Raw genomic sequence first — 24,623 nt, 5'->3', positions numbered from 1 at the left:
AAAAAAAAAAAAAAAAAAAAAAGGAAGCCATAAGTGTAAATTGAAGGAAAATATTTGTGGTATTTGCTAGAGTTAAAAAGTTTGTGAGTTGTGTGATTTCTGTACTCATTCTCAATAAATGTTCAGTTTTTATATCTAATTTTATGTATTTTTTTCTTAAAGAGGGACACAAAATTTGTATACACTTTAGGTTTCGTAAAGCCTGGACTTGCCCTGCTTCATACCAATATTGTGGACATATTCATAGTAGTCTGACAGTACCTGTGAGATGAGGAAGCGACACGCTGTGGTGGAAGAAGAAGCCTTGATTCTGCCACTAGGAGCTATGTAACTTCAGCATGTTTCTTAGCCTCTGTGAATTTTGGTTTCCTCAGCTGTCAAGTTTGGATGGTGATCCATCACAGAATTGTTGCCACTTAAAGGAACCCTCAGTGTAGTTCTTGGCATGTGATAAACACTCAATAAATATAATTTCCTCTTTTTACTTGAGCTCTCTCTGATGGTTTACAGATTCCTCTTAGGTCAGGGACCCAGGTGAGGAAATGCGTTGTCCTTTCAAAATGAATTTTGACATGAGGATAGTAGGTAGAGAATTGGGGCTTCCCCTGGGATTCTTGTCTTTAATAAACCCGAGACAAAATGAATCACAGTGGTGTTTTCTCTAGATGTAAAGCAAAGTATGTAGTGCCTTCATCAGCTGTGTAGAATATTGGGCTGAAAGTACTCCAATTTAGTGTATCTGCCACCACACACACACACACACACACACAAACACACTCATTTGGCATGACCCAAGGATTACATTATTCTGAATCACTGCAGTTTTTTGACACAGCTGCATTCTTCAATCAAAAATATTGATGAACAAAGCCCTGGGCCAGGTGCTGGATTCCCTTAAGATGTAGAAGTCTGGGAACTAGGATTGGCATTCATGGGTGTCCTAATGACCCTGGAACAGCACATTCTTTCCGATATGTGTGCCTTGGCTATATGCACCAACGATAACCTCTGTGAGGTGGGGATGGGACGGGAACCCCAGGTTAGCTAAATACTGACTTGCTGTCAGGGTATGATTTAGTCATCATAGCAGACAAGGTGAATGCCTATGATACTGGACTATGAACTATTTTCTTTAAGGACAAGACCCAAGACTACTTTTTTCAGTGCCTACCATGGCTAGTACATAGTGTTTGTAGTATTTATTGAATTGATTTACAATCTACATTCAGTAGAAGTTAAAAAAAAAAAAAGGATTTTCCTTTTTGAAACAAAATTGCATCTTTTGGCCTGGCACGGTGGCTCATGCCTTTAATCTCAGCACTTTGGGAGGCCGAGGCGGACGGATCACCTGATGTGAAGAGTTCGAGACCAGCCTGGCCAACACGGTCTAATCCCGTTTCTACTAAAAATACAAAAATTAGCTGGGGCATGATGGCAGGCGCCTGTAATCCCAGCTACTTGGGAGGCTGAGGCAGGAGAATCGCGTGAACCCAGGGGGCAGAAGTTGCAGTGAGCTGAGATCGTGCCACTGCACTCCAGCCTGGGTGATGGAGTGAGACCCCGTCTCAAAAAAAGAAAAAAAAGAAAAAGAAAATTGCAGCTTTTGATGAATTGCCCTTACCGTGCTGTTGTGGAGGAAGAGGAGTCGTTTTGAAATGGGGAATCAGAAGCAGTCTGCTTCACACTTTGCTCACAAACGATTCCTCTGAGTGAAAGAAGTCAAACCAAAGCAAGTCCAGGGAAGTCTGAGAAGTTAGCATACTTGCAAAGACAAAACAGCCACAAGTCAACTGTCAGCTGAGTGAGTGCTTGTCTGGACTTTATCCTGCAGGCAGTTAGGAAGAAACGTTGTTTGAAGACCCTTGTCACCAGCACACATGACTGATTTCTCATCAGAAGAGGGATTGTGAGTGAAATAAGAAAAAGTCTGTGTAATATGTGTCATGATGAGTTATAGATTTACCTATTAACTGTATACAAAACCAATGTGCATTTAGATTATCCATATTTTATTTGGGAGCCATCTGGTTAATTTGCCTGCTTTCTAAATTATTGTGTCAAATAAGCTCACTCAGGTATTGTCAGAATGAAAACACCTAATCTGGTGAACATTTTGGCATCTGGGCGAGGTCTACCCAGGATCAAATCTGTTAACACCCTTCCCCCCAACTGCCCCTACCTACACACACGCTTTGTTTAAAAATACTCATTGGTGCATACTCTGTGTCAGGTGTCAGGTAGTGTGCTAGCAGTGAGGATGCATAATCCTGTCCCTCTTTTTTTTTTTTTTTCCTTTGGGACAGTGTCTCACTCTGTCACCCAAGCAGGAGTGCAGTGGTGGATCATGGCTCACTGCAGCCTTATCCTTGACCTCCTGGGCTCAGCTGATCCTCCCACCTCAGTACCTCCTGAGTAGCTGGGACTACAGCTGTGCACCACCACCTGGCTAATTTTTCAGTTTTATATTTCTGTAGAGATGGGGTCTTACTATGTTGCCTAGGCTGATCTTGAACTCCTGGACTCAAGCAATCCTCCTGCCTCCCAAAGTGCTAGGATTACAGTGTGAGCCACTGTACCCCGCCTCATCATATTCCTCTTGAAGCTTGCAGTGTAGGACAGATGAACCCAGCAGCCACATCTCTTATCTGGGTATTGCAGGAGACCTGGCATAGTCAGCATCCAGCAGTGTTTCCAGAGTGGCTGGCCTTGCTGCTTCTCCTCACTTGCTCCCCAAGAGCAAGATGATATGCAGATTCCCACTGAAGCAAATGTCCCATCCATTGTCTTCTGGTCTGCTTAAACCTTGATCCTGTAATTAATTATATAAAAGAACAGAAAAAGTTTCAGAGAATGATAATCTCTTTTAAAATTTTCTTATTCATTTTTAATAGTTGTGTTTTTGGGGTACATGTGATATTTTGATATGTGTATAAACTGTGTAATGATCAGATCAGGGTAATTGGGGTATCTGTCACCTCAAACATTTATTTTTTCTTTGTGTTGGGAACGCTGCAATTCTTCTCTTCTAGTTGTTTTGAAATATACAATAAATTATCATTAACTATAATTTTCCTACTGTAGTATCAAATACTAGAACTTATTCCTTATAATGATAATCTCTTAAGTAGTCATATTTAAATGCCAATTTACAAATGGAGTGAAATATTTAACAGAATTGAACTGACAATTTTGAGGCCTTTGTTAGTAACTAGTCTTAATTGCAGCAATTTTGTTTTGAACAGAGATTATAGGAATAAATTTTAATTCTGGTTGGAAAATAGTACTGAAATAGCACTTGTCTTATTCTTTCAAATTTTTAGTACTTGGGTATTTGGAGTCATTGAGATTTACTCTTTGTGTATTCAGGAACATTAGTTGTTTCAGACTGGACAATGGCTGGTTATAACCAGTTGAATAAAATTCCTGCAGTTCATCCATTCTTCTCCTACCAGCAGGTGTCATTATGGAAATATGAAAATAGTGTAAATTCCAGAGTTGTAGGAACTAGCTGTGAGAAAGAAAAGTAACACTTTGGATATTAAAAAACAACAAAAAATGAAAAAATCATTTGGCACTAAGCAAGGATGGCATGTTTAATTACTGATTTGGCAGTGTTCTACAGTATGATGTAACTGACACAGGATTTTAAAGCACATAATTTATTTTAATTAGATTAAGCAAATATTTATAAGAACCATTCTAGCCGGGCGCGGTGGCTCAAGCCTGTAATCCCAGCACTTTGGGAAGCCGAGACGGGTGGATCACGAGGTCAGGAGATCGAGACCATCCTGGCTAACACGGTGAAACCCTGTCTCTACTAAAAAAAAAAATACAAAAAACTAGCCGGGCGAGGTGGCGGGCACCTGTAGTCCCAGCTACTCGGGAGGCTGAGGTAGGAGAATGGCTTAAACCTGGGAGGCGGAGCTTGCAGTGAGCTGAGATCCGGCCACTGCACTCCAGCCTGGGTGACAGAACAAGACTCCATCTCAAAAAAAAAAAAAAAAAAAACCATTCTAGGCTCATAGGAGTCTCAAAAGAAAAGTAAGATGTGATTCTTATCCTCGAGGAGCTGACATGATATCCGAGAAGGATACATTAATGAAATAATTAGTTCATTGAATGAATCAATCTTTCTTTTTTACATGCTGGATTGAAGAACATAGACAGTAAAAGTTGCAGAAGCTGAGGGACTGAGTAGTGTTTTTGATTGTGGGTTAATCAAAGAGTAAGTTTTACAAATTCAGGTAGAGATGAACTTCAAAATTATTTGGTAAACTTGATAGCTCATTCCTTCCTTTCTTGCTAACTGCCTATCTCTCTCTATAATCTAAAGTAATAATTATAATAATTACATATTGCATATATATCCAAGGATGTAACAATTGAATTTAACAGTTTGCTATAATCGGCTGGGCGCAGTGGCTCATGTCTGTAATCCCAGCACTTTTGGAGGCTGAGGCGGGAAGATCACGAGGTCAAGAGATGGAGACCATCCTGGCCAACATGGTGAAACCCCGTCTCTACTAAAATACAAAAATTAGCTGGGGGTGGTGGTGCGTGCCTGTAGTCCCAGCTACTCGGGAGATTGAGACAGGAGAGTCGCTTGAACCTGGGAGGCGGAGGTTGCAGTGAGCCGAGATCACGCCCCTGCACTCCAGCCTGGGCGACAGAGTGAGACTCCATCTCAAAACAAAACAAAATGAAAAAATGAAACAAAACAAAAAAACGGTTTGCTATAATCAGCTGACTAATATGATTAAATCTTCTAAAAACTAAGGTAAACATTATAAGTGAGCATTTGAATTAGGAGGCTTTTCCAGGAACCTGGATCAGGTTCTAACTGCGCTTGGTCAGGGTCAGTGCTTCATTCACCCTCTTTTCTCCTCTAGACTGTGAGGTTTTCTAAGGCATGGGATATGTGGCATTCCTCTTTGCATTCCTGGCACTCTCAATTCTGCCTCTGGATCTGTAGTGAGCTCTTAGTACATGTTTGTTGAATGACAGTATCACCAAAGAATAGGGTATTTACAGTCCTTTGTACATTATATTGTTAGAATGAATCCTTTGTACATTATATTGCTAGCATATTGATACTAGACTAGGTTGAATATTTCAGAAAACCAGATTGAGAAACCTGGCTTGAAAAATTGATAGCATAGATTCTGAAGTTTTCTCTTTTGATTCCACTTGTCCATCCAATGAGATATATTTCAAAAAGTATTTCAGTAAGCGATGTGATTCCAGGACATTGTCCATGAGATATAGAGGACATTATACTTCATCTAAATAAAACTGGGCCTAATTTTAGGCAGAAGGATGTACATAGTGTTATTTTATTACCTTTTCAACAACTTTCTGTGTTAGTAGTCAATCATTTTCAATGAAGACAGTTTGTTCACCACCATATTGGAAGGATATTATTAATTTACCAGCTGCCATATAGTAAGGGGTCTGTCCTCAGCCTACCTTTGGTAGTTTGAACTAGTTATACTTTGTTCATCATTTTCTTACATCTCCAGCTGCTTACTAGACTTCTCTGTTTTGATTTTCCATTGTCACCTCCAATGTAACATGTCAAATTGGGAAATCATCGCTTTTACCTATAAACCACCTCTTCCTTTAAGGCCATACCTTTTCTTTTAATGTTACCATTATTTTTCAGTTCCCCAGGTGAAAAACTTCAATATTTCCTTGTTCTCAACCCCTTCCCCAATCCAATCAATCAAAATAGTATCTATACTTCCTTTGTGATGCCTATGATATCCATTCTTTTCTTCCTTTCCATTTCTATTACCAAGACCCTGGATTAGACCATGCGTGAATGACATAGCTTCTTGAATCACCTTATTAGCATTTTCTTCTCTTTTTCCCCCTATTAATGAGTAGGAACATTTTAGTTAGAATTATTCAAATATCAGTACCAAGTTCACACATTTAATCAGAGTTGCTAGGGCCCTGCATGACTTGCTATCTGATAATCATTCTAACTCAACCCTTGTACCCTTAAAATTGTTTGCTCTGGTCATATGGAAAAATGCAGTTTTTCAATCTAGCCGTGTTCTCTTTGACTTCCAGATTATTTGTGTTGTGGTAGAATATACATAACATAAAATTGACCATTTTAACCATTTTGAAATGCACAGTTCAGTGGCACTAAGTATATTCCAATTGTTGTGTAACCATCACCATCATCCATCTCGAGGAATGTTTCATCTTTCTAAACAGAAACTCTGTACCCATGAAACCCTAACTACCCATTTCCCCTACTCCCAGCTTCTGGCAGCCACTATTCTACTTTCTATCTCTATGAATTTAACTACTCAAGGTACCTCATATAACTAGAAGTATACAATGTAAGTCCTTTTGTGGCTGGCTTGTTTCACTTTGCATAAATGTCCTCAAAGTTCATCTATGCTATAGCATGTGTCAGAATTTCATTCCTTTTTAAGGCTGAATAATATTCCATTTTATGTCTGTGCCACATTTTGTTTATTAATTCATCCACTGAGAGACATTTGGGTTGCAGTTTCTTCTCTTTAAGTGTATTCTGCTCATTGAAAACAGGTTAATCCTGCCACTTCTTTCAGTCATGTTACTTTGCTGCTCAGAAGCCTTCAATGAGCTTCTTTTTACAGATAGGATCAGTCGCAGCATGCGTAGCCTAACACTCAAGGCTCTTGCCTCTCTGGGCCCTGACCTATGTATAAAACCTTTTTGTTCATTATTAGTCTTCAACATTTATTCATGAAACGTAGTTTTTGAGTGTCTGGTATGTGTTAGGCCTTGGGGTAAGTGCTGAATAAACCAAATAGGTATTGTCCCTTACCCCATGGAACTGACTTTGGAGTTAAGTGATTCCTTCGCTCAAGCCAGAAGACTCTCCTTTTTACCTTGGAAGCTGGTTACTTCACCCAACATGAATATACCAAAAACCATTTGGTAAATGACCAGCTCACCAAAGCTAATTCTGCAAAAATCACTTGACCAAATAATGATTTTGCTGAAAAATTGAGGTTTATATTTTTTACTTTGTCCCTTTTGTCACTGCAGTTCTCCTCCTGGGCCTGCATTGGCCAACTGCTGTTTAATATGAACTTTGCCTGTTTTTCACATTCTAGACTCTGAGAATTTTAAGAATGTTCAACATTTTCTATGGGACAGTCAACTGTTTTCTGTTTGTTTATTTTTTAAAGCACTGTTTTTTGTCTTAATTACTTTTGCCCCTGTCCCTATTGCTTCTGCTTCTGCACTTTCCTGTGCCCTAGTGCAATGATTATGATACATTTCTCTAGACCCTGTGTAAAGTATTTGCCAAATGATTGCTCAGTGAATCAGTCATTCATTGAGTTAGTCAGTAAGAAGCTGATCACTTGGCAAATTAGTTTCTAAACATTTTAAAATTTCTTCTCTCCCTTGTAGGAAATCAAAGGGAAGCATTTTCTACTATTTTTTTTCAGGTCTATCCTCTCTGTTTGAACCATAATATCTTTTTTTGAGATGGAGTCTTGCTTTGTTGCCTAGCCTGGAGTGCAGTCACACAATCTGGGCTCATTACAACTTCTGCCTCCCAGGTTTAAGCGATTCTAGTGCCTCAGCCTCCTGAGAAGCTGGGATTACATGCACGTGCCACCACACCCAACTAATTTTTGTATTTTTAGTAGAAACGGGGTTTCATCATGTTGGCCAGGCTTATCTGGAACTCCTGACCTCAAGTGATCTACTCGCCTTGGCCTCCCAAAATGCTGGGATTACAGGTGTGAGCCACTGTGCCCAGCCAAACCATAATCTCGTTTAATAGCTCTGTTGATTTGTTTTTGGAAGTAGCCTTCTTATGTCTTGTGCTCAGAGTCAGTAGTTGCTTGGTTAATCTAAAGAAGCTGGTTAAGGTGTAGAATCGTAAAAATGATATAGACATATCTTTTAAAGTAAAACTCCAATGTGCATTCTATTAGCCAGTCCTTTAGGATCAAGGCATTTTCTTCCAAAATGGGTCCACTAATTATTCATATCATCTCTCTTTCATAAACCATATTCACTATGAATTACCTGTGATTTCTAGTTTCAGTTTCTTTAGACAGGAGCGAGATCTTAAAGACACTGATGCAATGAGTAAAGAATCCTGGTGTATTTTACTATTTTCCCTGCCATTAACACTTGTGATATACAATTTAAGAGCAGATTATCTTAGCGACATATCTGTATTGATTCTTTAAAATAATTCAATCTATTTTTTAAAAAAGTGACTATTTTTATTGTCACATTCATCAGACAACATGATATTTAATTAAATATGACTATAATAACAAATACAAGTGGCACAACTTTTCTATCAATTGCCTGTTGGTAAGTGGACCATGCAATTGCTGGGAGTAGAAGCCTACAGGCTTATGAGGGAGGAGGCTGTGAGCCAGGAGCACTGAGCATGCCTGGTATCAGCCAGTATGTTTCCCTGAGGACACAGGGAGCACTGGTTGAATGTGTAGTCATTTAGTGCAGGTAGGCTATACAGGATTTTACTGTATTTGTTCATCCTTATAGACAAAGCTGTGTTATTGCTTACTATCTTGTAATGAAGTAGGAGTTGAGGTGAGATCTAGCAGAAATTGATATGGGGAACTGCACAAATCCTTCAGGTTCAAATGACAAGAACAGGCAATATTTACATTTGATGTAAATTTGCAACACTTCATCAGAGGTCCAGCACCTGTGGGAATCGGGGTGGAGAGAGTGAAGAAACAGTTTTAGACTGTCATCATTGTCAACTTTATCTTGGGGCAGATGGACCATCTCTGCCAGGAACTCTACTCCTCTGCCTAAATGACCATGCAGCCCCCCTTGCAAGGGAAGTCCCTAGGTGGATATCATGTGACTGCCCACCCCTTGGTCTACACCCACCTTCCCTGTAAGGAAGTGCTAGTGGCCTTCTATCAGGGTCTCTTCCACTGACTTCTGTATATGCGTATGGGAAGGAATTGTGTGTTGGGGGTAGGAGGTGGGGTCAGGCCTCTGTGCCTCTGTAGTGCATCCAGAAATTCCTCAACATTTTTGGCATTGGATATGCCCTCTCTAGTTTCCAGTACTGATAAAAGCTTTTCCCTGTTTTTATATTCCACTTGTCACTTCCCTGGAAATCCACATATAAGGGATTGGAAGTCTGTCCTCTTTTATTCCAAACCTTCCTTTTCCCCTTTACCTCAGACTTTGTACTTCGGCCTCTTAAATGGGTCTGTACATAACTTTTTCCTCTGCTATAAGCACATAACTAATAAACTATGGGTTAGAGTAAGGTAAATGGCAGTTCTATGTTTCTCAGTGTTTGTACTATTAAAATGATTTTTCCAAATCAGACTCAAGGCAATGGAATAATAATAATGATAAGTTATTTTGCACTGTGCTTTATGGTTTTACCATGGTTTAGTGCTTCATTTAATGAGATAAATAACCAGACAAGCCCGGGTGTGGTGGCTCACGCCTGTAATCCCAGCACTTTGGGAGGTCAAGGTGGGAGGATTACTTGAGGTCAAGAGTTCAAGACCAGCCTCGGCAACATGGTAAAACTCTGTCTCTACAAAAAATTAAAAAAATTAGCAGGGCGTCATGGCGCATGCCTGTACCTGTAGTCCCAGCTACTTGGGAGGCTGAGGTGGGAGGATCACTTGAGCCTGGGAAGTCGAGGCTTCAGTGAGCTATGATTGTGCCACTATACTCCAGCCTGAGCAACAGAGCAAGATCCTGTCTCAAATAAAATAAAATAAAATAAAATAAAACAAAATAATCAGACTACTTGAGTGGAGTGTTTTTGGAACAAAATATTACCTGAGATGAGAGAGGTGTTATCGTCTGCTTTCAGCAGGACACTCTGCTTGGAGCCCTGGTCTGGGTACTCTTTGATTTTCTGCTCTCAGCATTGTCTTCATGCAGGTACAGTTACATCAGGCCATTATCTTGTTGGGGCTATTACTTTAAAAAAATAGATACAGTTTTTGACAAAAAAGAAAGATAGACAAATAAAATGTCAAGGACAGCCAAGACAGACCCTAGCTTCAGTCTTGAGGATGGCTTTCAGAAAATCATGGCTGGATTTCCTTGCCTGTGATCTTGTTTTCGAACTGCCTAAATCTGCACTGTCACAGATGGGCACATTTTGCTCAATCAAGGAAAAGATGAATTTGGTGGCTTTGGAACAACGTTTTCTTCATTTGCTAAACCACAGGGAGAATACGGGCTATTTGAGAAAATAGCCCTTGGACAGCAGGTATCTTTCTTCCAACAGAAGATGAAATGGATCCTCCATCTGTCTCACCATACAACCCTTGCTGTGTGTGTCAACTTGGGTTGAAATCTTATAGATGCTGTCCTCGATCTCTGAAAATCTCTTGTATTACTGTAAATTAGCCTCATTGGCTTCCCTAAGTGTTCTCAGATTTCTCTTCTAAAAATGTCCCTCCAGGGATCTGCAGGGAAGATGAAGTTTTTTTTTTTTTTTGGATGGATAGGGGGAACACCAAATGCCATGAACTCAGTCCCTACTTTGATTTGGGAAGCTGACCATATCTGAGGCAATTCTTCTACATCTGTGGTTGAATTCTCCTCTTCTTTTCATTATCTCCCGGGCTGGGATCCTCTGACTGTGTGAAGATGGGGTAAGTAGCATGACTCTCCATCAAGAAAAGCCCATGCTTACTCCCAAGATGAGGCAGTGAGCCTTAATAAAAAAGGCGCTGGAAGTAATCCCCCTTTAAGAGAGTCTAACATGAGAAATGCCAAGAGAATATTGTGCACGTTAGACACCCAATCAGTATTTGTTGAGTGAGTACAGCAGGGAGTGGCAGCAGGGGGTGGCAGTCATGCTAGGCCATCTCTGATGCAGCCTTCATTTCTGTTAACCTCTTCAGACCTTAATTCTTCATCTCCTTCCCTCTCCTTATCACAGTTCCATTGTTGCTCTGCTTTTTCTTGCTAACTCAGGGGAAAAGACAAGGGTTAGTTTGGGGATTACATTTCAAGGTTGCGCTGGGCTGATGGCAATTGGAGGACAGAGAAAGGGAACTGCAAAGGATGCTTCTGAACCAGATTCCTATACAACTTCTCTCAAATGCAGACGCAGACACCTGCCTCTGCCTGTCTTGATGCTTGGATAGGGCTGATGTCATAGGTTGCCAAAGAGCTTTTTTTTTTTTTTTTTTTTTGAGACAGAGTCTCGCTTTGTCGCCCAGGCTTTAGCACAGTGGTGCCATCTCAGCTCATTGCAACTTCCGACACCTGGGTTCAAGTGATTCTCCTGCCTCAGCCTACCGTGTAGCTGGGACTACAGGCATGCACCACTGCACCTGGCTAATTTTTGTATTTTTAGTGGAGACAGGGTTTTGCCATGTTGGCCAAGCTGATCTTGAACTCCTGGCCTCAAGTGATCCACCCACGTCGGCCTCCCATAATGCTGGAATTACAGGCATGAGCCACCATTCCCAGCTCCAAAGAGCTTTCTTAGAAGAATGGCTGCTCAGTGCCCCAGCTGGGTTTCTAATACTTTATAAACCAAGGTGTTTAAAGTGTGCTCACGTCACATCTCCTTGTTCTAGCAGTGTTGGGATGAGTTGCGAACTCTTGACTCTGAAACTGGGAAGTGCTCTCTTCTAACTTCTCAGCTTTTAAAAACATGGCTTGTGTCTGTTCCCATTGTCATTTCTGGCTGTCATATGGCCACAACTATCTGTTAAGTCAGTGGAAAACAGACTGTGGCTTTTCTTAGATGTTTTCCTAAATTAACTTCTTCTGGGGCAACATCAACTCTGGAGGCACTGTCTCCTTTCTCCACCTGTATGATAATTCTGAGACTCTAAGGACAAAATGGTTTCTTAAAGACTTTCAGACAGGTGCATTTGCTGTGAGGCTAAACATCCAAATAGATTTAGCGTGAGTGACAGTGAGTATTCAGGTCAAGTCCACCACTTTGATGTTCCTTCTTTTCCATGCTTTTTTCCTTCAAAATACAGTCAAGTCCCCCCAAAATGTGTGTGTAGCTTAACTAAATTCAGTTATATGATATAATTTTTCTTTCCATTCTAGTGTTTTCCCTAGAGTACGCAGAAAATGATAGAGCAGAACCTGCTGTTACCTTTATCATTTTTGTTCCCATGTGCTGCTCAGAGTGTGACGTTTTCATTGTGCCAAGTATGATTCTAATATTTATTGATACAACTTATTGCCATAGTCTCTATACATGATCTTAGCCAAAAGGCCGAGAGGTGATACCACATGTCTCTAAATGGAATCTAGGTCTCTGATCTCAACCAAAGTCATAGTCATTTGTTCCAACTTTGGAGGAAAATCTGGATGTATTGGACCAACATGGTGCATTCCTTAGGGATTTTCAAGGGTTAAATTTGAAGATATGTAATTTTAGTCCTAAGTGCTGACTTTTGAATGTAACTGCGACTTAAGATATTATACAACAGTAGTGTCTGATTCCTCTTTATAGTGCCTTTTGTGATAGGTAATTCGCAGACTGGTTACAGTCTGCTTTCCTTTTCTTTTTTAACCTAAAATATTTTCTAGTCTTCTCAGGTGATGAAATTGTAGGTTAAGCTGGTATTTGTAACCTTCTCTACATTTGCTATATAGGGTCTATGTAATCTTTCTATTGGTCTGAGACATTGCAGAGGAAACCTATAGCTATGCCTGGAGCCAAAATGTTGTACATAACCCAATTTGCTTTTTGTTTTGTTTTGTTTTTAGAGTTAATTGATGGGTGCTGAGATACTAAGGCACTAAGATTTATAAAAGTAAGGAAAGACTTCTGAAATAGACAACAGAAAATACCAAAGCTCAATTCTTTCACTTTTCTTGATGATGACCTCACTGTTTATAGTGGATTGTAGGTTGTTAAATAGTGATAGGAAAGGTCTGTGTTGATGGGCATTGGGAAAGATGTTGTAATCTGAAGATAGACTTTGCCTAATGCAGTGTAACCGACAAAGCCAGGTCTCCTGGTATGGGCTCAGTCTCTTTGTAGTTTAACATTCAAAGAAACAACAGTCCAACTTAAGAAACTTTGAAAAATAATGTAAATATTTCCTGTAAGTTTTATTTTTAGGAGGCTTTGCATAGGGATTTTATATAGTGAAAGGATACAGAAAGCTTCCTGAATAGTTCCTTGACACCTCTTTCCTTCTTGACAGTTTCCACTCAAGACAACTGTGAAAATCTCTCTCTTGCTCTGCCTAGAGTGTCCTCACTCTGGGTGGTTCTCTCAACCTGTGTGCCCTGCACACCACACTGAACTTCCCTGGTGTGTGCAGTCCTCTGGAACATGTTCTATCTAGCTCTGGTGGGTTTTCTTGTGAGAATAAGCCATATTGCTCCAGAATTTTGGTGAATGAAATTTTCATATTAGTAGGAATATTTTGCTTATTTAAAACTTTTTATCTTGCCTTGAGACATATTGCTTGTTCGCACTTTGATATGATGTGTTCAATAAGACCCTGCAAACCAGATCCATCTGCCTTCACACTTTCATTAAATTAGTAAGGTCACTATGAGGAGAGGTATACAGTTACTGTTACAGTATTTACCAAACAGTGGGCCCGAAGTCACACTCCTCACTTACCCTCTTGGTCTCTCCTTAGATATAAAGTTGTTTAAAACCACTTGCTTCCAGAAGGCCATATATAAAGATGGTAAATTTAGGTGTTAATTCTGAGCATGGTGGTGGTACTGTGCCTCATTCCTTTCTAGTCTGAGGATGCCTTCTACCCCAAATTATTCTTTGAGTTACTCCTAGTGGGATGAGAGCAGGACACAGGGCTCTAGGGGAGAGGAAAATGACTAAGATGATTTAGCATATCTTTATCCTTTACGCAGCTTTGCTGTAGATTTATAGATGCATCTGTATTATCCAGGGCTTTCCACAGAACAGAACCAATAGGAGAGATATAGGTTCTCCATATATACATACACACACACATCTCTCTCTCTCTCTCTGTATACAAATACATTTATTATAAGGAATTGACTCATGTGATTGTGGAACTTGACAAGTCCCAAAAGTCCAAAGATTTGCAGGGTGAGTTGTCAAACTGGGACCCAGGAGAGCTGATGGGTCTTAAGTTTTACTCTAAAACTTCCCTGTAGGCTCAAGACTGAGGAAGAGCTGATATTTCAGCTTGAGTCCAAAAGCAGGAAAAGACAGATGTCCCAGCTTGAAGGTAGTCAGACAGAAGGAATTCTCTTATTCAGCCTTTTTGTTCTGTTCAGTCTTCAACTGACTGGATGAAGCCCCCATACATTAGGGAGAGTGATCTGCTTTACTCACTCTACCAATTCAAATGTTAATCTCACCCACAAACATTCTTATAGACACACTCAAAAGAGTGTTTGGCCAAATGTCTGGGCACCCTATGGCCCAGTCAAGTTGACAAATAAAATTAACCATCACAGCATCCACAGAGAGTATAGGAGCATGTAAATTACAATTGAATTTCCATGCATATGTATGGGTATTACTTGATGGATATGATCATGTTTGTAGAGCTCAGTGAAAAATAAGACATTAGAAAATTGCAATACATAATAATAAAATTATTTATTTTGGGTGCTTTTCTCAAAGGGGTATATTAATCTCTTGATCCTTTTCCTCTGCTTCATCTAACTTATAGGGTATATACTTTATATTGCTGTGCTTGGCATCGGAAACTGACGTGACAGCTCTTCCTCTGTTCTATGAAAAGGTGATGTACTTTAAAAAAGGTTTCTCTAGAAAGTGCTTATATCCACTCAATAAAATCTCTAACAGGTCTAGCTACTTTAAAAGGAACAGATAGGCCAGAGGTTTTGCTTGAATGATAGTTTAAAGAATTCCTGTGTTTTTTCCCATTAGCTCCATCCAACTTGGGTTGTCTCAGAGAAATCCACTGGAGCTGTTCTTCCTCAATAAGGTGGCTTGTGGTTTTGTTTTGTCATTCCTCATCTGAGAACCAGAGAGAGAAAGCTGTTAACAAGTTATAGGTTCGTCCAGTTGGTGGAGCTGTTTGGGCCATGGCACAGGGACATACCTTTTGGGTGGCAAGTTCTAGGTAAGGGGCTCTTTCATTTGCAGGTGGCTTATCCAAGAGGGCTGGAGATGTAGCTCCTAATATTCTTAATCCAATTAACTGGGATGCTAACATGTTGTAGTGATGTTACTTCTGTGGCAAAACTTCTCAGAGATCTTAGGCCCAGTAACTGGTCCAAAAGAAAGACTTGAGAGGAAGAATGGCTTTACCTGAAGCCTATGGTCCTCCTTATTGCTGTTTTTTGTGCCTTCAATTCAGACTTCCAGCTTGGTTACTGTTCTTCTCTTCTTCCCCTTCCTGTGTGTGGTTGGGGGCTGGCAAAGGGTGTCCTAGTTGTCCCAGACCCTATCCTGGACTGCTCTTTGCTCCTATCTATCCAGCTTCTCAAAGTTCAGCTTTGCTTTTCCTTTCCTGCCTTGTACTCACCCGTTGGGCTAATGAGATTCTCAGCTTTTTCCAAACTCTGACTCTTCTCATCTCTAGGTCCTTTGGGTAAACATCTCTTCCAGCCTTGATCTAATTTTTAAAAACTGCCCCTTACCACTAATTTTAGAAGCAGCAAACTCATTATATAGTAATTTAGATTAAAATATATATATAATTATTGTGTTCCTGGATTTTGTTCTTTTCAGGCTTCTTGTTTAGCTCTGAATTTTGCTCCTCTAGGATGTTCTTAGTAAATCTGTAAGGAAAATGCAAAATCTTCCATTAATAAAAGCAGCCACTGACATGGATGGGGTCTAGGGTGAAAGCAAATGGGGAAAATGGGAAAGTTGAAAATGCCCTTTTATTTTCAAAGCCAGAGACATGACTTTGCTATGTTGTCCAGGCATTTCAAGCTCCTGGACTCAAGCAATCCTCCTACCTCAGCCTCCCAAAGTGCTGGGATTACAGGCATGAAATGCCTATTTTTGAATGGATACTCTTAAAATTATCTACTTATCTAGTATGCTCCCAGCATCTGAGGAGCAGGTAAGAATTCACTGATGAAACGGCAAGGTGGTTAAAACATACAGGAGACCAAGCCTAGTAGTTAGCCCTGTGTAGGTATTACAGAATTGCTTGGGTCAGAGACTCAAGCAGAAGTCTCTTTAAAGCTTTTCTAAATGATAGACATTGTTGGAATGGGGTAAAATTGTTCTACTGCAAGAAAACTCTTCATCAGAAGAAATTAAGAATTAATTATCCTTATCTAATTAGACTGGGTGTTTCTCAATAACAAGAAAAAGTAGTTGCTGCTTGCATTGCTTTTACTCTGGGACTAGTACAATGCAGTCATTATTGGTCATAAAGCACTCTAAAACCAATTAATTTGTAAAGCTTATTTTGACAAGAAGTAAATACAAAAGTAAGGCATAGTTAGCATAGTGCTGCTATCATGCCACTCTTGGGCATAATTTATATACAAAAAAATAAAAGGGCAAGTATTACTTTCAAGCTGATTGCCTGTAAAGGACTTAATTGAAAACAGTTTTCTGCTTTTAAAAAGTGATTTATTTTAGTTATGCTTTAAAAAACAAAGGTCTTATTGATAACCATTTTGAGTATATTATCTCGATGTGGGATTTAAGTAAAAGGTCAAATCTTATAGAAGTATTTTTGGTATGACTCAGTTCTGATCACAGATAAACTTTATCAAGAAAATGAAATTAGTTAAACATTTTCATGCCTGAGCACTAGTTTAAAGAGGCAGCAATTTTTTTTTTTTTCAGAAAGACTTCAAGAAGAGAACTTTGGTTGAGAAACCTGGAAAACAAAGAACTCAAGATGTTATTGTATAAACATTCTTTAAACAAGTTAGTATTATGAGAGGAGAAAAGCATTAGATATGTTTCACTAGAAGAATAAACAATTCATATGTGTAATTTTTGCAGTGGATAGACAAATCTCAGATCTTCTCTGCCTGATATCATTTGCATTTATTCAGCTTATTCAAGTAAAAGACTTATATTTTATTTCAGAAAAGCTAACGTGGAACTTTTAATTTAACATTTAAGTCCTGTCTAGTGTTAATTCTCACTACCCCGGCCCCTGTAGCCTCCTGAACAGCTCTGACTTGCTTTTTTTCTGAATCCAGACTAACTCCTACAATTAGTCCATTGGCCAAGTGATGGTCGTGTGCCTGATTAGAGTAGGGCAGGCTCCATTTGCTGATGGGCTGTGCGACTCAGTGTTCACAAATGTCTAGTCATTCAGCTCCTTTCCAAGGAATAAGCCTGGATCAGGCAAGTAATTAACCTTTGCTAGTCCCAAGGTTTGTTCATTAGAGGCAGGGAAGGAGGAATCTTCTCACCTTTCTTCTCAGTCCTACTGCTCGCCCCAGCTTTATGAAACATGAGCTGTGTGCTAAGGGAAGAGCAAGTGGGCCTGTATTGTGGTCCTCAGAAAGCACCACAAAGCTCTTAAGATACTAAGCAGTAAGAGTCTATTGTTCCTTTGTTTTCCTGGACAGAGATACCTCTTTAACATTGGACTTCATTGTCTTTACCCCATTTCCTGTTCTTACAGTGGCTTTTCAGTCAACATGATGGCTGGTGGGACCTGGAGGTCCAGCAGCAGCTAAGACATCCAGGCCCTACCCCTGTTTGTATCCTGGTAGCATTCTGCCTTAGATATGGGAGACACTTGCAGGCTCTTCCTGCATTTCCATCTCATGCTTTGGCAAGCAAATGCCAGTCTTGTCTCTTTTCCATTTAAAATAGTCCTTCTACTTTTTATCTGCTGTGTGAATTGGGGTTAGAAATGTCGACTTAAATTGCACCAGATTCTGCTGCCAGTTTGCCCATTCTCCATTACCGATGTCTTCCTCACTAAAAGAACCCAGAGTTTGTTCATATGTTGGCAGCAATGTACTCAGCCCAGGCAATGGATGCTGACTGGTTTCAGCCAATTAGAGTATCTACTATTTAAGGATAAGGATAGCTTCCTTGCAGCTAGGGGTGGCTGAGTAACCTAGTTCTGACCAGTAAGGTTTAAGCAGCAGAAGTCCACTGGGAAGAAGGGAATGGGGAAGGAAGACTCCTGGGAAAGTTTTTGTGCTCTTGATAAAAGGGCATAGAAATTGCTGTGCTGCTTGCCCCTTCATCTTGGCTTGAAAGCGAATGTATTGCCTGGAGCTGGGGCAGCTGTTTTATGACCATGAAGTAATAAGCCTTACTGTTTGACATGTGAATGCAATAAACCTCCAGCCACATAAGCTACCGCCATTGAAGGATTCCATTATTTGGCACGAAATTTCTAATTGACACACATTAAAATTCAGATATGCAAAGAAAATAGAGTTTCTGTAACGTTTTGGTAACTGATTTCACCTTCTTCCTGAACCTTTAAGGTTGAAAGTGGTGGCAGCAGAGGTGGCAGTAACCACTTACCTTTACCATTAATGATAAGTTAATTTATTTTGAGGAAATGACTCAGTTGTTCAATTTTCCTTCCACCTGCCTCTCGAAGATGATATCTGGGGTAAATGGGTGTGATCTGGGGTAAATCTTAAGCAGTAGCATGATCTACTGGCTCACGCTTGTTTATCAGAGCTGATTGTTAAGTTTAGGGGAATTCTGCAAGTCAGTTGTTATACGCAACCATTATTAGATAAATTATATAAACTTACAATATTAAAAAGGAAGGTAGTACTCAAAACTCACTATTTTTTAATTATGTAAGTACATTTTACTATTATTCCTGCAATTGAGGTTTTTTATGTCTTTTGGTTTGTTTTAGAGACAGGGTCTTGCTCTTTTGCCCAGGTTGGAAGCCCAGGCTGGAACGCAGTGGCACAATCATTGCTCACTGCAGCCTCAAACCTCTGGGCTCAAGTGATCTTCCCTCCTCAGCCTCCCAAGTAGGTGGAACTGTAGACACTAGCCACCATGCCTGGCTAATTAAAACAAATCTTTTTTTTAGAGACTGAGGTCTTACTTAGTTGCCCAGACTGGTCTTGAACTCTTGGCCTCAAGTGATCTTCCAGCCTCAGTCTCCCAAAGTGCTGGGATGACAGGCCTGAGCCACCACACCCAGCCTATTTATATCTATTGTATCTGTAAATGGAAATACTATATAATGCCGCAGTTAACATGAGAGCACAGATATCTCTTTGACATATTGATTTCATTTCCTTTGGATATATACCCAGTAGTGGGATTGCTGGATCATATGGTGGTTCTATTTTTAATTTTTCGAGGAGTCTCCATACTGTTTTCATAATGGCTATGCTAATTTACCTTTCCACCAACAGTGTACAAGGGCTTCTTTTTCTCCACATCCTTGCCAACATTTCTGGTCTCTTGTCTTTTTGATAAAAGCCATTCTAATGGGTGTGAAGTGATATCTTATTGAGGTTTTTATTTGCATTTCTCTGATGTGATTTTGAGCATTTTTTTTTCATTTAGCTGTTGGCCATTTGTATGTCTTCTTTTGAGAAATGTCTATTAAGATATTTTGCACATTTTAAATAGAAAATCCTCTATTTTAACTTTTCCCTTAACCTTCACCTAAAACCTCTCAATTTGAGATCTGGGTCCAAGGCAAAGAAACCATGTTTTCCTGCTTATGTCTCCATCTTTTTAATGTCGTCTTACTCATGAACTTTTCTTTCCCCTTCTGTTTGGTAGAAAATAGTTTTAAGTTGTATCATTCTCCTTCCTGAGGAGTTGCTTTTTCCCTTTCTCTGAGGCCATATTGGTGAAAAGACTGAGGAGAACCTGTTTCATAGTGGAGAATGAATTAAAAGTACATTTTAATGTATATAAAAAACTATTACCATCATGCTTGTAACTATGAGTCACCTTGTCCAATCTTCCACTCCTCACTACTCCAAGGTTCCATAGACCTGAGAGTAGGGACTTTGGTGAAGAATGACTGGTAGCACTGAAAAGGCATCACACCTTTATCTTAGTTGCATTACCCTTTGTACATCAGCACTTAAAAAGGGATCTTTTAAATAACATCCTTGAATCCTTTTGGGTGGTAGAAATAAAATTGGGGGTAAACAAGAATGAAATGGCCTTTAGAAGTTAAAATAAGGTGTTGCATGGGCAAATTTATGAAGCAGGAAAAGAATATTGTCACTGCTTCACTATCTCCATTTTCAACAGCTCTCTCAGTGCCTCTGGCATCTTTTTCTTCTGCTATGTACCAGTCCTGTCACCTAGTCCCTCCCACTATTAATCATTAATGACTTAAGATGTCACCACCTCCTTAATTATATTTAAAACTTAAAAAACATGCTTTGTTTCCCATTACAAATAACAATTCATATTCATTTTAGAAAAATACAGATAAACATAATAAAAGTCACTCACAATCCATTGCCTTGAAACAACTATTACTACCCTTGTATACATCTTTTATTAATCATTCTTCTACAGATTATTATTATTATTATGGTTATTTTTAGTAAGAGAGGGTCTTGCCCTGCTACCCAGGCTGGAGTGCAGTGGCACAATGGTAGCTCACTACTACACCGAACTCCTGGGCTCAAGCCATCCTCCCATTTTAGCCTCCTGAGTAGCTGGGACAAAGGGCACATGCCACCATGCCTGGCTAATTTTTTCTTTTTTGTAGGGACAGGGCCTCACTATGTTGACCAGGCTGGTCTAGAACTTCTGGGGTCAAGTGATTCTCCTGCCTCGGTCTCCCAAAGTTCTGGGATTACAGGCATGAGCCACTGTGTCCAGTCTACAAATTACTTCAAATGGCTGCAGGGCAGAGGTCACATTCATCCTTATCAACTGTAAATAGCAACTTATTTGTGGTCAAATAATAACTTCAAAACCATTAGTTAATATTCAGAATCTACTGACAAATGATAGGGAAGATCTTTTTGTCAGGGAGGTCTTTCTGGTACACCTCGAATCACTCCATGCCTTTGTTGTTTTGCTTGTCAAACCTGGAAATCTCTTTCCTCTCTTTCACGTCTATCAAAATCTTTCCTGTCTTTTAGGTCCACTGATGTTTTTAGCCCAACCTCCTTTAAACTTGCTTCTCATAGCACTCATCCCTTTCCCTGAACCCTTGATCACTTGTACTGTTCACCTAGCACTCATCTGTACATTTTCTCAAATTGTTGCCAAGCTATTTAATGGGTCACAGAAGTGTTTATGGCCAGGAAGAAATTTGGAGATCATCCAGTGTCTTATCTGTTCTTGCTGCTACAATAAAATACCACACACTGGGTAATTTATAAAGAATAGAAATGTATTTCTCATAGTTCTGGAGGCTGGAAAATCCAAGCTCAAAGTACCAGCAGAATTTGGTGTCTGGTGAGGGCTTGCACCTTCTTGCTGCATTCTCACATGGTGGAAGGGGCAAAGGGACCAAACCGCTCCCTTGAGTCTTTTTATAAGGGCACTAATCCTATCCATGAGGCAGAGCCCTTATGGCCTAATCATGTTGTAAAGGCTATACCTCTTAATGTTGTTGCACTGGGGATTAAGTTTCAACATGAATTTCAGAGGGACTTCGAACTACTACATTGAACTCCTGGGCTCAAGCCTTCCTCCCACATCACCCTGCTGAGTAGCTGGGACTGCAGGCACATTCTACCATGCCTGGCTAATTTTTGGGGGGTCTCACTATGTTGGCAAGGCGGCTGTCAGACTTCTGGGGTCAAACAATCCTCCTGCTTGGAGGACACAAATATCAGAGGGACACAAACATTCAAGCCACAGCACCTAACCTATTTAAAAATGAGACCCAGAGATCTTGTGATTACACGAGATTCTGAGGCTAAGATTACATCCCTGCTACTCTGACTGTCCTCCCACTGGCCCCCACCAATCCAGCTTTCACTATCTCATATTGCATCTTTCTCTACCCAATTAGCTAGTAAGCCTTAAGCATTGGAAGCTATTATTAGCATCATTTCTATTTTATTTAAGGCTGAGGAAACTGAGGTGCAGATAGGTCAAATAATTCAACTTAAACCGTTTGTAATTGTTGGAAACAGGACTGTAACCAGGCCACTGACTCCAATGTCCATGCTTAATCCTCCTTGTACCACCTTACCCATGTTCATCCATACTGTAGCTTCAGAAAGATTAAGACCTTTGGAGGAGAAATAAAGACCGAGTTTGACAATTAGGAAATAGTTAACTTTTGCCATGGAATCTTCAACATAGGAGTAGGATTGGGAGCTAAATTATGACAAATTGAGGGATGAATGGGGAGGTGAGGCAGTGGAGGGCATGAGTACCAAAAACAGGTGGGTACTCATGGAAGGGCAGCCATAGGGTGGTGGTTTGAAGAGTACGTAGGACTGAGGGAAGGATTGCTTTAGTGATTGATTTTTTTTGGATAAAGACATCTGGAGTTCATGAAACACCCTAGAAGAGGAAGGCCAGGATCAACATGCTGATGGATTGACTGGCCCTGGATAGAAGTGGGATACTTTCTTTTTGAACAAGAAGTGGGGAAGATAAGTGGAAGTAAAACTTGAAAGGGATAGAAACTGTGCATGACTGCTTTTTTTTTTTCTCTTGGAAGTTAGGAAGCTGTGTTGTCTTATGAGGGTCAAGGGACTTGGATTGGGATAGGAAACTTGAGCAACATGGAACAAATTTGGAAATGCTACTATAAGGAAACACAATACAGGAATATGAAGAACAGAGCTGAGGTTTGAGCTTTAAAATGTAATTTAGATAATCAACATAGTTTTATGATTTTCTTTTCCAACAGTGCCAGAATATTCAGAATTGGGGAAAACAGAGTTGCTGTGGAATGTCAAGGGTGAGCAGAAGGACTAGGCAGGAGGTCAAGAGAATGGAGATGTTGAGAGTGTTGTTGAAGCGATTGACTTGGATAGGCTCTGTATTATCGATGACCAAGGGTTCAGAACTTGTTACATATAGATCTCATATGCTTTTGCATTTTTGTCATTAGACAAAGAACATACATGCGTACACATGCTTTCACATTAAACTATAGAATTATACTTTGTTTCACTCCCCAACTCCCTCTGCAAGCCTTAGTCTTGAAGAAGAGGGAAGGGAGGTCTCTACTGAAGGGCACACTTTACTGTCACGCTCATTCAGTGGTGCATGTTGATGGACAGTAAAGGGAGTGAGAATTTTTTCCAGCCACTTGTGGAAACCCTAGGGTGCTGAGTCACCGTCTTCAAGATGGAGGGAGACAGCATGTCTTTCAGTGGATGCCAGCAGTGACATCACGGTCAGAATGCGCTCCTGCTGGATCAAACAGCCCTGAGAGGAAGCTTGGGGCCTCATTTTTATGAGACCAACTGGGAGTAGCCATGGTTCTTATCATGTGCCACCTGCCATCAGCTGTTTTCTCTTCACTTGGTTCCAAAGAATCTATCACACTTATTAAAGTTCAAACCAGCGCTTACATCACCATTAGAGCATTGCTTACAATTTTAGGCCTAGAGGATTTTACTAATTTAATCAGTAGTCTGGTGATCAAAGGGAGGGAGTTCATTGCATGGGCACTGAGCCAAAGAAACAGTCTCCTGAGGATTTTCTCAGCATTTCCTCTGGCCACAGGTATGAGAGGAAGAAGCATCAGGAAGGATTGATACATTTGGAATAAAGACAAGCATTGAGAGGTTGGACATTTGATGAGGCCAAGGAAGAGGTTTGGTGGGAGAGGTAGCAAGGCAAGAGTGTATGGTCAGAAGCCAGGAGTTTCAGGGTTTACATTTTATATGTGTTCTGAGGCTGTGCTGTAAAGAGAGGAGAGCATGGACTTGGGAATCTGAGCAGCAGGTTTAGAACCCTAGCCCCTATCTAGTCATTAGCTCTGTGAGGTTGGGCCATCTCTACATAGGAGTGCTGTACCCTGACTTTACATTATCTGTGAGGGTTACAGAAAATGATGTGAAGTTACTAGCATGGTGCCTGCCACTTGGCAAGTTCTGATATATAGTCACGACTTTTGTTATTATGCAGGGTGTGGCCTCAGGAATGAGTTACCAAAGATAAAGATGGCCATTTGGAAACAGGAAATGAGACTGGCTAAGTCATCCACATGAATGTTGAAATTATCCCATTAACTGGCAAGAGTCCAGGAGACAGGAAACCAGATATTAAGGCTCCCAGGCACACTGTGGGAGAGGATGGGAAAGTGATGGTGTTACAGGATAGCCTGTAGTTCAAAAGAAGAGACTACTGAGGAAGGCAAGAACAGCAATATTTTGGAAAAGGCAATGAAGAGTGAGAGGGATGGCCTTGTGATGGGGCAGGCCTGGAGGAATGTGTTGCCTCTTATGTCTCTGAATCACTCAAAGGTCTATCTACTCCAAACTCCAGGGCCAGTTCAGATGTTCATCCTGCCTCTCAAATGTTTTGGTTTTTGTTTTTCTTATCTGCTGCAGGCTCCTGGGATAGGGTCTACTTTTCTTTCCTTTTAACAGTTGCCAATACTCCTTCTTGCCCTTAGGTTTCTGGTCTCCTCAAAATTAGTTGTAGAGTGGGACACATTTACCTGGTTACCCTTCACTTTTCTTTATTGACCTGGAAGACTAGAAAATACCATTAACTTTTTTTTTTTTTTTTTCTTAGAGTCTTGTTCTGTTGCCCAGGCTGGAGTGCAGTGGCATGATCTTGGCTCACTGCAACC

Source organism: Rhinopithecus bieti, unplaced genomic scaffold (assembly GCF_001698545.2).
Source record: "Rhinopithecus bieti isolate Rb0 unplaced genomic scaffold, ASM169854v2 scaffold_7398, whole genome shotgun sequence".
NCBI classification, from domain to species: Eukaryota; Metazoa; Chordata; class Mammalia; order Primates; family Cercopithecidae; genus Rhinopithecus; species Rhinopithecus bieti.
The sequence above is the reverse complement of the archived record's forward strand: the minus strand, read 5'-3'. Positions refer to the sequence as shown.